Source organism: Ylistrum balloti, unplaced genomic scaffold, assembly GCF_031769215.1.
Source record: "Ylistrum balloti isolate Yb309-2 unplaced genomic scaffold, AGI_CSIRO_Ybal_v1 Utg370520, whole genome shotgun sequence".
In the NCBI taxonomy this organism is placed as follows: domain Eukaryota; kingdom Metazoa; phylum Mollusca; class Bivalvia; order Pectinida; family Pectinidae; genus Ylistrum; species Ylistrum balloti.
The window spans coordinates 684,239-700,662 of NW_026782333.1; the positions used below are offsets into that span (position 1 = coordinate 684,239).

Consider the following 16,424-nt stretch of genomic DNA (forward strand, 5'->3'; position numbering starts at 1 on the left):
CCTGTCGCCGGGTCGCCGGCGTGGATACAATATTTACATAATTATCTATAGGTCGTAATCCGTCGCAATATTTTAAAATGTTTGATTACAAACTGTACCTTCATATTGTGTTTAGTGTTTGAATATAACACTTCCTAGTAAAGAGTATACAACTTTGTTTACACTTTTTAGCCCTAATGACCTTTCATGTGTTGAAGGTTTGTCCGAATTAAAAAAATGTATTGGATGAATAAGTAAATAAATTATAAAGAGTTAGGCATTAGAGACAGTCATGACTTACACTGATAAAAATACTGACGAAATTAATTATTCAAATTAAGGAGAAGAGTTATAAATAGATTGACAGGTATGGTTTATACTTATCAATGTTAGGTATATAATTCTTTATGTACCGTACTGTACCAACTCATTGTAATTAATTCGACGCTTAGTGAATTGACTTTATTACACTCTCTTTCATCTTCATTGCCTTCTTTAAATGACGTAAGGATACGAATGTTCTGACGCATTAGGTCGGTCGAGTCAGCGTACTTTATATATTCTGTGTGTGATTTCCAGGTAGGCCGGTAAATCCCAAATTCATTAATGAGTCCCTCGCAGTAGCCAAGATTCTACAGGTGCGGAATTTCTGGGGTCTCCTTATCCTCAACATAAATAAGCTGCAAAAAATACCGCGTGTAAATCACATGTGCGACGGTAGACAGTAATTAGTGTCTTACTGGGTCGTTGTTTTAAGGTTTTTGGTGTAGTTTTGAAAATATAATACAAGTATCTTTGGTTAAAATCTCCAAAAGTTATTTTTCAAAGGATGTCATTTATGTCATGGTCTGTGTATTTTTATTTGACATATATAGAGACAAATCAGGTCTATTAGCCTAAACGTCCAAAAACAAAGATTTCAGATCGAATCTAACAGTTTCTTGAAATTCTCAAATGCTGAAACCTTCTCTTTATTATTATTACTATTTAATATGTGTATGATATTTTGTTGAGTTATAACACAAATTAAGGCTGCAAGTGGGAGGTTAAGTGATGGTACGTGCATACACTTTCTAAGGAAACAAAGCATCCGAATATTTCTCGATTTCCTAAATTTTTGTTAGTTTTATCACGGACTTAAACAGATATTCTAAATTTGTGGTTGAATGAAATTATTTTATCTTGTTCGTTCTACTTTAATGGAAAGAGCGTAGACCTATATTCATCTAAGAGGCATTGTATTTATAATCAAGAAGTTAGACCACGCGAAAAAAACATTGGCGCGTGAAATTCTGAATGAGACGAAAAAGTGTCAAAATGAGTAAATGGCGACCTCTAGCGTAAAACATGTAAACGAATCCAGACGGAGCGCACTTGCTGTTAGCGTGACGTCACTGTCATGGCGGCTTCAGGATACGAGACGATGAAGGTTGGCTAGAAAAGTTTGCTGTGTCTCGTTCTGGAATACTTAACCACGAAATAACAACCCAACATGACACATTCCTAAGGTAAAATTTGTTTTAAGTTTATTGTCAGTTTCGTCTGTGTTCTCACGAGGTCAACAAGTGCTTCCAAAATGGAGGAGTGTTTTCTTGTGTAAAGAAGTTTACTAGTGGATCACTTTTAGAAGTATCAACATGTTGTTGACGGTAAGTCGAAACAAGAATTTCCGATTCAGTGTTGTCGGGTTTACGGACGCAAAAAGAAAGTTTGAAGTGCCAGGAACTAACACTACCTGTTCCAAATGAATCAATAAGCGGGCATCATAACCTAGCCTGCTGACCTAGATTAAGCCATGCTGGAACACACAGCGAAATGTGTCTGTGATATTGATACATAAATATATGTCATTAATAGGTGATATATTGATAGGCCATATTCTTGCTATATCATAATGTTTTTTTTACGTTTTGATATTGAAGTCATTCAACGTAGACTTGTTGTAGTTTATAGTTGGTGTGATTCTTGCAAAATCAAAGTTTTTTTTGCAGCCAGCACTGTCATGGGATTTTCCAGTTTTGGAGCGTTTTATGTTTTTGTAAACGTGACTCAGATATCATTTACAATACTGAATCATATAAGTTTCAGATCCTTTGTATGTAAAAAACACTAGTTTGCAAAATATGGAGATAAACATCCCATTTACTTTAGTGATTCCAGTTGTAACTACCTCATATATATCTTTGTTATGTACCTTTCTTTTAGTTATACCTGACTGTCTTTGCCATTGCAGTGAAGACTCGTGATTCTGTCTCCTGGCTACAGGTTATAATGAAAGTCTATTTTGACTGCTACTCATAATATTTCATTTTAGAGTCTAAAAAAACCTACCTTAACTGTGATTAAAATTATACAGACCAATCTAGTCCATCTGCTCTTTGCTTGAGGTTCAGATATTTTCAAAGGAATAATTCCCTTGTTTTAACATCTCAACAGTCAGATGTTTGTCCTGGTCATGACCTTTCACCAGTCAGATATTTGTCTGAGATATGACGTCTCACCAGACAGATGTTTGTCAGAGATATGACATTTCACCTGTCAGATGTTTGTCTGGGATATGACGTCTCACAAGTCAGATGTTTGTCTGAGATATGACATCCCACAGGTCAGATGTTTGTCTGAGATATGACATTTCACCAGTCAGATGTTTGTCTGAGATATGACATCTGATCAGTCAGATGTTTATCTGGGATATGACATCTCACAAGTCAGATGTTTGTCTGAGATATGACATCTCACAAGTCAGATGTTTGTCTGAGATATGACATCTGATCAGTCAGATGTTTATCTGGGATATGACATCTCACAAGTCAGATGTTTGTCTGAGATATGACATTTCACCTGTCAGATGTTTGTCTGAGATATGACATCTGATCAGTCAGATGTTTATCTGGGATATGACATCTCACAAGTCAGATGTTTGTCTGGGATATGACATCTCACAAGTCAGATGTTTGTCTGAGATATGACATCTGACCAGTCAGATGTTTGTCTGAGATATGACATCTGATCAGTCAGATGTTTATCTGGGATATGACATCTCACAAGTCAGATGTTTGTATGAGATATGACATCTGACCAGTCAGATGTTTGTCTGAGGTATGACATCTGATTAGTCAGATGTTTGTCTGGGATATGACATCTGAACAGTCAGATGTTTGTCCTGGTTATGACATCTCACCTGTCAGATGTTTTTCTGAAGTATGACATCTGACCAGTCAGATGTTATTCTGAGATTTGACATTTGACATGTCAGATGTTTGACCTGGTTATAACATTTCATCAGTCAGATGTTTGTTCAGGTTATAAAATCTCACCAGTCATGTGTTTGTCTTGGTTATAATATCTCATCAGTCAGATGATTTTCAGGGTTGTGGCATATTTCATCAGTCAGTAAAAGAATGTTTCCTGTACTCTTCCAATGTTCAGTTTCCTGCATTGTAGATTTTGACTGAAACCTCACAAAAGTAAATGAGAGGTATTCAGTATTTTGTTTCTTAACAATAAACCACGAAACATGAGCCTGTTTTCCTGTATATATTCAGACACATAGATATAATACACCATTTTCCCTTCAAATAAGCGATCTTCATGTTACATATATAATCAGTCATCTATACCAGCCAATGGAAAATGTTCAAATTTTAACTTATATTTTTGATCTCAAATTTCCATGTAGTTGCCCAGGATGTCCAGTGAAGTAGATGGCATTTAAAGTAAAGATATATCATTGTTTCGCTATTTTAGAATACCAAGGATTAAATTCTCATTTAAAAACCATGTCTGATATTGTTGTAATGATAGTATTTTACTTTGCAATATATCACATTCATCACCACAACATACAAAGTTCTCTTACAGTAAAGCATTGTTTACTAAGATGATATTTAAAGTGGTTTGGCAATAAACTGTAAAGTCATATTTTCTCGAGTCTCAATTTTTGTTGTATTAAAAAAATACTTTTTCAAGGATACCTAATTTCTCAGATGATTAAAAGTCAATTAATCTATAAATACTAATTGTAAAAGTTCATGGACTTGTGAATTTGTGGATTTATAGTACTAACAAAAACAACAAAAATAAAGGTCAAACAATGTTTTTACAGTATTGTTGTAGACAGGGGTAACTGTGTTGAAAGTAATTAAGTAAACCAAGATACACTTGTGCAGTCAAGTGTGTTACCAGCTGATATGAATATGAGTTGATTTAGAACTTTACGGTAATGCTGAAATACACTGTGTGACACAGAGGATGCTTTTTACGATATATTTCTAATACACTTGATTATTGTGTTATGTTAGCTGTTTGTTATTGGTGTATCAGTGGTGTATGATTGGTGGTGTTTGTGTGTAGGGTCACGATCAAGGCCATCATCATACACTTTATGTGTAGATGTAGACCTTTCTCTGCTTACCTGGTACTGATGAATGACTGGAGAGTGAATCATCAATGTCTATATCTATACTGTATACCTGGATACAGTCTCCATCCCCCAATATAACAATATATATGCATGAGACGTCCCACATTGTAACTATATGTTTACATGAGACGTCCCCACATCATTACAACATCGTTACAATATATATACATGAGACGTCCCCCATTGTTACAATATATATACATGAGACGTCCCCCATTGTATTAATATATACATGAGATGTCCTGCATTGTAACAATATATATACATGAGACGTCCCACATTGTAATAATATATATTTACATGAAACGTCCCTACATTGTAACAATATATACATGAGAATTCCCACATTGTTATAATATTTACACATGAGATGTCCCCCATTGTTACAATATATATACATGAGACATCGCCCATTGTATTAATATATACATGAGAAGTCCCACATTGTAACAATATATACATAAGACGTCCCACATTGTAACAATATGTATACATGAGACGTCCCACATTGTTTCAATATATATACATGAGATGTCCCACATTGTAATAATACATATACATAAGACGTCCCCACATTGTAACAATATATATACATGAGACGTCCCACATTGTAACAATATATATACATGAGACGTCCCACATTGTTTCAATATATATACATGAGATGTCCCCCATTGTAATAATACATATACATAAGACGTCCCCACATTGTAACAATATATATACATGAGACGTCCCACATTGTAACAATATATATACATGAGATGTCCCACATTGTAATAATACATATACATAAGACGTCCCCACATTGTAACAATATATATACATGAGACGTCCCACATTGTAACAATATATATACATGAGATGTCCCACATTGTAATAATACATATACATAAGACGTCCCCACATTGTAACAATATATATACATGAGACGTCCCACATTGTAACAATATATATACATGAGACGTCCCACATTGTAACAATATATATACATGAGACGTCCCACATTGTAACAATATATATACATGAGACGTCCCACATTGTAACAATATATATACATGAGACGTCCCACATTGTAACAATATATATACAAGAGACGTCCCACATTGTTTCAATATATATACATGAGATGTCCCCCATTGTAATAATACATATACATAAGACGTCCCCACATTGTAATAATATATATACATAAGACGTCCCCACATTGTAACAATATATATACATGAGACGTCCCACATTGTAACAATATATATACATGAGACGTCCCACATTGTAACAATATATATACATGAGACGTCCCACATTGTAACAATATATATACATGAGACGTCCCACATTGTAACAATATGTATACTTAAGACGTCCCACATTGTAACAATATATATACATGAGACGTCCCACATTGTAACAATATATATACATGAGACGTCCCCACATTGTAACAATATATATACATGAGACGTCCCACATTGTAACAATATATATACATGAGACGTCCCACATTGTAACAATATATATACATGAGACGTCCCACATTGTAACAATATATATACATGAGACGTCCCACATTGTAACAATATATATATGTATACAATATATATACATGAGACGTCCCACATTGTAACAATATATATACATGAGACGTCCCACATTGTAACAATATATATACATGAGACGTCCCACATTGTAACAATATATATACATGAGACGTCCCACATTGTAACAATATATATACATGAGACGTCCCACATTGTAACAATATATATACATGAGACGTCCCACATTGTAACAATATATATACATGAGACGTCCCACATTGTGACAATATGTATACATAAGACGTCCCACATTGTAACAATATATATACATGAGATGTCCCACATTGTAATAATACATATACATAAGACGTCCCCACATGATTATAATGTTACAACATATATGCGAGACCAGAAAATAATACCACTATGATAGCGATATACCTTAATAACCCTTTATCATTATTCAAGACTAATTATCCTCACTCCTTTAATGCTTCCACTTGCTAAATCCACAGCAAGGTATGCACATAAGTTATGTGACATGTAATAAATTTGATGAAAAAACATGAATACTTAATTTTGTTATATGCTATACATTTGGTTAAAATTATTTCTTTATCCTTGTTGACACCATCATTATGTTTTTGATGTCTGCCTCAAATTGGACGAAAGAAACCAGATGTTTTCCTTACCCTTCTAAACAGCATTCGTGTTAAACCTACGTATTAAGCCATTGTTACCCCAAAGTATACTGTTTTTTTCTTTCTTCATTATATAGCTGTGTATATATATCCGTTCACAAACCATGCCTTGATCTCTTTTTTTTAAACCACTCCAGTACTTGTCTTCTATACATTGTTGTTGATATGAGGGTCTCTTTCCCTTATACTGTTGTCCACAGAAGACCTAATCCTTGTGTTATAGGTATATTGAACTATATACCTTTCTTCCTTCTAAATACCTCTGTGTCTTCTAGCCCAATTATATGTTGTGTGCTTTAAGTAATATACTGGACACAGTTGTTCCAGGTCTATCATTCTACCTAATATAAGGACAGAAAATGTTACTGCGCAGATGTAAATAAATTCTGGAGTTTGACTTAACGGCTTGGTCATCACTTGAAGAATTATACAGGTATTTTCTTAAAATGAAAACAGGGATAATTATTGTACTGTAGACACATATGTGATAAGCAGTCTTAAATATAGAACTAGAAAATTGATACAACTGCGTTACAGACATGCTGGTACTGTTCATGATTTGTCTTCCAAGAACATGTTAGTGATGTTGGCCAATAAAAGGAAAGTTCTAAGAAAACTGAAGATCTGTCTGCAATGTTAAAGTATAGCTCTGAGAGAATGAATGTAAACTAATCTCTATTTTCTTCAAGTCAGTGATTTTTTGAACAAATTTGAGTCCTGGACTCTAATGCTTCATTTACCTGTAGAACTCCGACTTTTAGTTTTAACATGAGAATGAACCAAATACATTGTATTACAATATATCTCTTTGTAATGGGACCTATCAAAGTTTTGAAAACGGTGGGTTTGGACTTTAAAAAAAATCTATACAAATTACCGCCATTTGGTTAATTTATGTGGATTGAGCAACATGCTTGAAAATTGATATTCAAAGAGCATCATTCCCAACAATCAAGTCAAACGTTGTAGGTGAAAGGGTAATAGGGGGAGGGGGTGCAAACTGTCTATGAACTTTCGGCGTTTTCGGGGTAAATATGGTAGGATGCAGTTTCTTCACACTTTTATACATTAAAGGCATATAACACAGACAAAGTAGTGTTAACATGGCAGTATTTGTTATCCTGTTACAGTCAAACCTTAGAGATTTATGTCACGTTATTTTAAATGGGAAGTGTCACCTAAAGGTCAAGGTCATTGTTCAAGGTCATCCTCTGACATATCATTTAAATGATTTTAAAGTGCATTTCTAAGAATACAATAGCACAGTTTTCACTTTTAAATAGGAAAAAAAAATAATGGACATGTGGCAAAATGGTTCTGATATAAATACATTCAGTGTCTCCTAAAGATGTTGTGATAGCATCAGAGTGACAGAATGAATACTAAACTTTAATTTTATGTTCTGCCAGTTTTGCACAGACTTTATCAGGATCCAGATGTCGGAGGTAAACAAAAATAAGGTCTTCTCAGAATTGTTTTGTAATCATATCTGGGAAACTAGTAATACTTCAAACTTTTATCAGTACCTGATGTAGTTTGAACCTTGGCCAGTTAAAAGATCATAGTTTTAGCAAGGTATAACTTGTGTTATCATGCTGTAAAGATGTGATATCTTACTTTAGATTTGACAAAATGTTTTGCCTCAAACAGTAGACCACATATCAAAGTGAAAATAGGTGAATGATTATTTGTATCTGATATTATGATGTAGTATCCATCTACTTAAATATCCTGTTTGTCATATAAAGCCCTTTAGATGTATCTAGAAGGTCTAGTGGAAGATGGAGTTGTGTGATGGTACTAAACTGACAATTTATAGAGTCTAGTGACAGACGGGGTGTCTGATGGTACTAAACTGACAATATATAGAAGGTCTAGTGACAGACGGGGTGTCTGATGGTACTAAACTGGCAATTTATAGAGTCTAGTGACAGACGGCAAGTTTGATGGTACTAAACTGACAATATATAGGAAGTCTAGTGACAGACGGGGAGTTTGATGGTACTAAACTGACAATATATAGAGTCAAGTGACAGACAGGGTGTCTAATGGTACTAAACTGACAATATATAGAAGGTCTAGTGACAGACAGGTTGTCTGATGGTACTAAACTGACAATATATAGAAGGTCTAGTGACAGACGGGGTGTCTGATGGTACTAAACTGGCAATTTATAGAGTCTAGTGACAGACGGCAAGTTTGATGGTACTAAACTGACAATATATAGGAAGTCTAGTGACAGACGGGGAGTTTGATGGTACTAAACTGACAATATATAGAGTCAAGTGACAGACGGGGTGTCTAATGGTACTAAACTGACAATATATAGAAGGTGTAGTGACAGACAGGGTGTCTGATGGTACTAAACTGACGATTTATAGACAGTCTAGTGACAGACGGGGTGTCTGATGATACTAAACTGACAATATAAAGAAGGTGTAGTGACAGACGGGGTGTCTGATGGTACTAAACTGACAATATAAAGAAGGTGTAGTGACAGACGGGATGTCTGATGGTACTAAACTGACAATATATAGAAGGTGTAGTGACAGACGGGGTGTCTGATGGTACTTAACTGACAATATATAGAAGGTGTAGTGACAGACGGGGAGTTTGATGGTACTAAACTGACAATATATAGAAGGTCTAGTGACAGATGGGGTGTCTGATGGTACTAAACTGACAATATATAGAAGGTGTAGTGACCAGACGGGGTGTCTGATGGTACTTAACTGACAATATATAGAAGGTCTAGTGACAGATGGGGTGTCTGATGGTACTAAACTGACAATATATAGAAGGTGTAGTGACCAGACGGGGTGTCAGATGGTACTTAACTGACAATATATAGAAGGTCTAGTGACAGACAGGGTGTCTGATGGTACTAAACTGACAATATATAGACGGTCTAGTGACAGACGGGGCGTCTGATGATAATAGAACGTCTAGTGACAGACAGGAATCGGGCCAAGTGATGTAAGTGATGGTACATGTAGTTATCTCAGCTGTTTATGAGGTTAGTTTGGTACTGAACAGGTTGTCAATACCTGGATCCTATGGTATGTTCCCAGGGTAGACTCAGAGCACTGTGTATATTTTATCATAGTTCCTTACAGGTTAACTGGTATTTGATGGAAAGGTATTGCTCACCGATAAACTGTAGAGTACGCTGCAGACTGAAAATGATTTAGTTATTGATAATAAGCGTGTAAGTGATCTATCAGCTTATAAACGTAGGGATTGGTGTGTTCATACACTGATGAGTGCAACCCATTTACAATACTTTGTACAAATAAATTATGTAAGTTGTAAATTTACACAATGTGTACTGTTCATATTTAATATATGAAAAACACTTGACTGAGTAATTTATAAGCCATTGTAGATAATCTATAGTCAGATGCATTACACAATAAATCAATATTTGATCAACATTACAGATTCTGTAGTGAAAAATAGAAAATTTGAAAGTAGAAGACAATTTTTATTTTGATTTATTATTTACTTTATATATTTCATTTAATACTGATTGAGAAAAAGTATTGAAGTTTCTGGGGTATCATGAACTACTGTAATGCATCATTTTTCCAATTTTTCGCTTAAGAAAACTCAAAATATTCAATACTGCCCAACTCAAAATGTTCAAAAATACCCTTCTTTCATTGACCTGTTTGATTTAATTGTCATAAGTTTTTCAACAGTTTCCTTTTTTATTTGTTACAGTTAACCTTAGGTGACAGTTTGAACAAAATTTAAAAAATATTGTTGAACTTATTTGAATTATACAAAATAATGCTTTTGAAAATTTGTTTTTGTACTATCAGAGTCCATCTGTCCTCAAATCACTACCAAGTGTTTAATGGCTTTAAATGGTAATGGTATTTTTGGAAAAAAAGATATCTATCACAGGGTGACTAGCTATAGAGACACTAATGTTAATCATGTGTTAAGAAACCACAGGTTTTCATTTTAGTTCATCATGTTGGATATCGCGATGAAGAAACTGTTAAATGTACCCCGAAAAAGCCAAATGTCAGCTTGTGTATTTCGATATGAGGCTATTGTTATTTATAAATCATGGAAGAAGTAATTCACTTTAATCACACATTTTAGGGAGATTTTTAATTGCAAAGGATGTGATAGTCTTTTGTGGTTGTTACCATACATAATGTAGATGGTTAATATATTTGAAATATCTCTTATCTACCCATCGCAAATTAGAGATGTAGTGCAAGCTAGAATCTAAGCTAACCAACAGGCAGTAGAGGGTATCTTGTCTACTGCATTAATCATTGAAGAAACAAATTCTTTTGGTCACATAATCGTTGGCAACATTATTAAAAATAGGTTGTTTACAACATCTCCAACGTAATGCTTACTGCTTTCAGCTTTATAAGAACACGGGCCATTAATCCTCAGTCTACAGTTGTTTTACTAGTTTATTTTTTCTCTTTGCCATACTGACTTACATAGAGCGACTCCTTTATCCTAATCCTTAGATTTATAATCGTCATGCACCATTTGGCAACTCTTTCATTTATAGCAAATGTATAGTGGCTTTTTTTTGTTTGAAGCTGCTTTACAGGATTCAACAAATCAGGATCTCTGCATTATTTAGGAATTTTTTGTTTGTTTATTACAAATGGATCGTATATGCATTCTAAGTCATGTGTACCTAATGTTTGTTCTAGAAAATGATACGAAAAGCTCATTTCAACGTGGTTGTTGTAAAATGAAATTTTTTGTGTAAAAATAAGCAATGATTTACAGTTTTGTAATTCATTTATTATGCTTTTACTTATTAGTCATACGTGAAAGATAATGTCAGTGTTTTTACAAAATTGTCAAAAACTGCAAATTTTACAAAATGATGTCAAATTGATTGATATGACAGAGCTAATGTAATGGTGCAGCATATGTTTTGTGTATGCTACTGTGACATAATGTAGTTATTTTTGGTCAAAAGTGGAAAATTAAATGTCAATTCTAGTTCCATGATAGCTAGCTAATGAAGGGCGTTCAATAAAATTACAATTTTTGTCGCCATTTAATAGTCCATAATTGTATTGCATCATTTTGGATTGTGTTCGTGTCAAGAGATAATCGGTGTCTTTTGTGTCGGTTACCATAAGTGTAATAGATGTAAATGCAGCACACCAGAAATATAAAGTGTCTGTTTCACTGAAGTTATATTACGTAATCATTGTCTTTAATTCTTAAACTAGGTCTCGAGAAAAAAATTATAGTGCTTGTCTTTCATTATACAGGAGTACAATAGTTTTGATAGAACCAAATGATGAGTAGGGGGGTTAATACTGACCTGGGAAAAATTACACGAAATTAACCATCAAATATATTCCAAGATGGATTTTCACTAAAATATACAGGGTAATTAAGAAAAATTGATAACTGTATAATGTCCTGGGATATCTCTTGATTGGTATCTGTTACATTAAACTTAGAACACACATCTTTTGTCAAGACAGAGTAGGATAATGAGTAAAGAAATGTAAATGAAAATAACATAGGATTTGAAGATTGTTATATAAAGATATTTTGTTTTGTTTAACAGGGTATGTTTTTCGATTTCTTCTGACAGTTTTTAAAATCATCTTCGTTATGAAATTTTCATGTATCAGTTTGTCATATTCCTTTTGTAGAAATTAACCAACGGAGAAATACTTTTTTCTTTCATAACAACTAAACAGAATAAGATGGCCATTAACTCAACTTTCTTAAAAAACAGGATAACAAAATAAGTCGACCATTTATTCAAGTTTTCTCAAATAGCAAAATAAATAAAATTAGGTGGCCTTTTACTCAAGTTTTCTTTCATGAACAGTTATGCAAAATAAGGTGGCAATTTTCTCAGGTGTTCTGTAACAACAAATAAGCAACACAAGGTGATAATTTAGAACGACTGTTTATAAACAGTCCCTTTATGATGATATAGAGATAACCTGATAGAGTACTTTTGAGTGTTTAGGTATGAGGACACAAAAATAGTGCTCAATCAGTGGCGATATAGATTATGAATTCAGTCGCCTTTTAGTCCATTATCAACAGTAAATGTACAAGTGGAAATTTGAAACGATTTAAAATACTATGTCAATAAATATCTTAATACCTTTAAGGAATACTTGTTCGAAGAAAGGTATTTTGAAATTCTGAAAAGCAGATAATTTCAACAACTTGAGAGGAGATGGTGTAATAAAATGTGAAAATTAATGATTGGGAAAAAAACTAAGAAAAGACTTGAGGAAATACTTTTGATTGGTCTAAATATTAGGATATTAATTGTATCAGATTGTTTACTTAGTGGTCAAAGCCAAACGTCGCCATTGAGCGGAGTGAAGATCTCGGTTAAGTTGTACAACTCCGCCTACGCACCATAAAGTATGTGTACATGTGTCACTTTACCTCAGTGTGCCCCTGTAGGCTCTCACTTTTTTATGTGTCTATATCTTGCCTGTTTTTCAAAATCACTTAATTGTCGGCTTACAGAGAGGCGACACTGTGTGTGTATGGTCGTTATATGGACATTTAAATCAATTTTGAATAGTTTCACATGGCTTAGTGGCAATTATTTAGTAATGTAAATTCCAAATTTAAGGAATGATTAATTGATAAATTTAAAAAAAACTGAATTATTTAAAAAGATTCTGATATATTTATGATATTTATTTTTTGAGTTGATTTTTAATAGAGCACTTTAGACACATGTGACAAATCAAACATTTTTATCAGTCTAGTTTGTGGAAATCTGAATATTATTTTCAAAAATCTTGAAAAAGAAGTTTAAAATTAGTGGGAAAAGATACAATTGAGATACGTCATATATATAGAATTTGAAACTATAATGGTTTTTTTTGACTTAAATTTTTAGATATGGTTATCAAAGTTGTATTGTTGTTCAGAACTTGTGATATAACACATGTTTTGTAAACTGTAAGAAATTCTTTTATTTCATTTTTGGTTTTAGCTGTATAATTAACATGGAAATGTTCAAACATCAGGAACACTTTAACTATAAGTCATCAAAGTTTTCATTGGTTACTTCTTACCTGAACTGTATGAGACAGCATTCTGGGAACTGAAGGTGGATGGCAGAAGAACTTTCGTTTTGTTCTGGTTTTATAGATTTATAAATCAAATGATAGAGAAATGTTTAGGGGCCTATGAATCTGAATATAAATTAAATGACTGAATTTGAGAAGCTCTGATAGTTTTATCTTAAATGTTTATTCAGGATGTAGGATTTGAATATATCAGTTCTGTCCACTTTAAGCCAATAAAACATATAGATTTGTGAACTGCATGGCATTGAAAGGTAACCATGCTCTTCACACCTGGATTTGTAGACAGCAGTCTAGAGCTCCTGTTTTACCTGTGTAAGTGTATTGTACATGTAGACACATACATTTATACTTGTGAAATTGTGGGATGCTAGCTAGGTACGTTGACCTTACCCAGACGTCATGGTGGCGAGGATTTAACCACAGAATGATATTGTTTTCTTCAATTTATAGTAATTTTTTTTTTATCTTAAAGTCCTCAAACATGAAGCAAAAGCATGAACAAAAAAAAACAAGAAAAATGGTGAAGATTTTTTTATTTATTTAGATGATTTCATTGTGAAGACAAGAATAAATGATCTCAGTAGATGTATATAATGAAATATGATTATATATATAAAAGTCATGTTCACATATTATAAGCAATGGAGAAAAGAAACCTGAATTTATTGCTTTATGAACAACCAAGGTCATTTTGAGGTGAGGCTTTTGTAGCTGATGCTTTCCTTACTGAACAACATATGGGAGGACCATCACATGTCGTCCAGAGCAATTAGGGTAAAATGACTTGCTCAAAGACACCACGACATCAGCACAGACAGGTCCATTTGTCAGCTTCCTGAGAAACGTAAACTGCCACGGGGAGTAAGATGAACCACGCACTGCAGATCTTTACCTAGGGTTACATGGGGCCAACACATTCTAACTGACAGCTAGAGCAACTCTGGGAATAAAGGAAGTTTTTATTTGTCACCAAATGAACCAAATAGACGCTACGTCATTGCTAATAGGAAAGTTACTATACCAATGTATCATAATACACTTTGTAAAGATTCATAATGATTTTTGAAGTTGATTAAAATAGGTTAAACTTTGTAAGGTTTGCTTAAAATTAACGTTAACAAAAATTACAAGCAGAGGAATTTCCTTAAATTCAAAATTATTTATTTATGAATGTTTACCTACTCTCTAACAGAAAATGAAATAATCGTAGAAATAATTCGAAGAGAATCTGTTATTCATCTGTTGAAAGACCAAAAGGCCACGATATTGCTCGTAAGGCTATTATAGTAGATAGAAAATCATCATTGCTTGGTGATGGTGATTAGTGATAGCCTAAGTTAAGTTGATTATAGATCGACAACACTATTTAAATCTATAATGGCTAATCATGACAGTTCGATAACAAGATTGTTTGAAAATGTTTGATTTCTGTATACAGAGAATCTGTACCATAAGATTTACTGTATTATAAGGTATTTGCTTGTGATTTGTTCATCACCAGATGTTTCTGTATATATATAAAGTTACTTTCTGACATTTAAGTACCTGTCTGGGTAAAAGTCTGTTCCTTCCATTCTCAACAGACAGTATTTACATTGTCATGTTTGAATTTGGTACTTGGGGACTTGTTGCTCATCACAATTTTCTTGCATTTTGCCTACAACTGCAAAGTCACAACACAGGGTTTCAAAAGATGCAGGTTGATGAAAGTATGGGACAGTGTTACGGTCATTATAGTGATCTTATAGGAAAAATGGTATTTCCCTCTGTATTATGTAGCTGATGTGACATTTGATGGACCAAGATTTACATGGCGGGTGTCATAAATGAAGAAGTCTGCCTTCCCGAGCTGGTCTTAGCCTCTTTGTACTTTATCAGGAGCTGCCATGTAAATCATTCTTCTGTTTATCTTCCATAGTTTTTTGGTTTGAATTAAGATTCTGCTTCTTTCTCCACCTCCCCCATCCCCACCACCACCACCTCCTTGTGCAGAGTAACTTTGAAGTAGTTATTTAGTATATTAACAGAAATGTTATTGAAAAGTTGACACCAAAGTTTATAAAACAGACTCTTTATCTGCTAAATACATTACAATATATGTGTGTCAGGTTATATAATTTTGAATAATTATTCACAGATTATCATACGACTGCGATATGCTGTAAGAAAAAATGTAAATTTAGTAATCTCGTATGCAGAACAATGAAATATCACATTTATTATGGAATATATATGAATAGACATCTGATATGTGCAAGATTCAAGATTAAGACCACAGGAACTTATACATAAAATAAAAGTGAACATTTTTCTTTTTACGCTCTTCAACAAGCATCATAATTTATGAAAATGATACAGTATTGTCAAGGTATTATTTTGGTAAAAGACTCTGGTATGGTTTTTAAATTCAAATTAGAAATTTTTCTTCTAAAACTGATAGAATACTTACCTTACATTATAAAGCATATATTCGCTATCACCCATCAGTTTGAATTCAGAATATTAAAGATTGAGGTCCCAATCACCCTTTTGAGAGGCCCCACAATCATTCCATTTGGGTACACACATTAATATCCTTTTCATTCAATGATTGGATACTTAATGAAAAAGCCTCGTGGGTTGGGCCACCCTGGGATGGGGGTAGGGATTTGTTGCTTGCAGTTTATTCCTGCAGATGTAAAATTTAAAAAAGGATATGTTA

At 33.6% G+C, this 16,424-nt stretch overlaps 1 protein-coding gene across 1 annotated transcript in view; it reads left to right on the forward strand.

The window, feature by feature from the left end:
• The first annotated feature begins 1,400 nt into the window (after positions 1-1,400).
• The window catches only part of LOC132555847 (mitogen-activated protein kinase kinase kinase 2-like), a 65,449-nt gene continuing 50,425 nt past the window's right edge, over positions 1,401-16,424 (forward strand). The window contains exon 1 of the mRNA XM_060220207.1: positions 1,401-1,487. The gene's annotated coding sequence lies outside the window, so the exon portion shown is untranslated. The remainder of the gene's footprint in view (positions 1,488-16,424) is intronic.